The sequence below is a fragment of the Bison bison genome, unplaced genomic scaffold (assembly GCF_000754665.1).
Source record: "Bison bison bison isolate TAMUID 2011002044 unplaced genomic scaffold, Bison_UMD1.0 scf7180017864118, whole genome shotgun sequence".
NCBI classification, from domain to species: Eukaryota; Metazoa; Chordata; class Mammalia; order Artiodactyla; family Bovidae; genus Bison; species Bison bison.
In genome coordinates this window covers 4,890,108-4,890,883 of record NW_011494690.1, presented here as the reverse complement: position 1 = coordinate 4,890,883, position 776 = coordinate 4,890,108, and positions in this window count along the sequence as shown.

Here is a 776-nt window from a genome sequence, read left to right as displayed (position 1 = left end):
AAATCAAATACATAAATTAACAAGTTACTAGCTTGCTAGGCTGTGTTTGGTTATTAATTAACGTTTGAGGTGACATATATTGTGAAGGTCATATGAAATAAACTTTTAAAAGTTTTATAAAGTACTCAAAAATATGAGATATTATACCATTATATTTTGTTGCACTTATTTATAACATAAGTAGCTAAAATATCACTGTAGGAAAAGTTGATCCCACCACACAGCCACTGATAAGTTTAACTGTGTTCCATTTGGGCTTTTTTTTTTTTTGTAGATTTTGTTTTTCTAACTTATGACTCCCTCCTGGGTAGAAAAAGTAGTAGAGAAGAGAAATGTTGAATTGAATTTACCACTACTGCCTTGCATATTTTATTTGCTGAGGCTCAGGAATGGACAAATATAATTTTAATAGGTTCTGGAGTTTTATTTCCTGAGCGGAATAAAACTCAGAATTGATATTATGCATAGTAGGATGGGTAATTATAATAATGTGATTAAGTTTGTATGAACCCATGCATTGCAAAGTGCAGTATGCTTTTACCCTTTCAAATACAAAATCCAAATAGGGTGCTGTATTAGTTTTCTGTTGCTGCATAATAAATTATCACAAATGTATCAGCATAAAACAATACCCATTTATTATCTCACAGTTTCTATGGTTGAGAGTACAGGCACAGCTTAACTGGATTTTCTGCTCAGGGTTTCACAACTCTGAGGTCAAGGTGTTGGTCAGGGCTGTGTTTTGTTTTTTTTTTTTAATTAATTTTTGGTTGTGA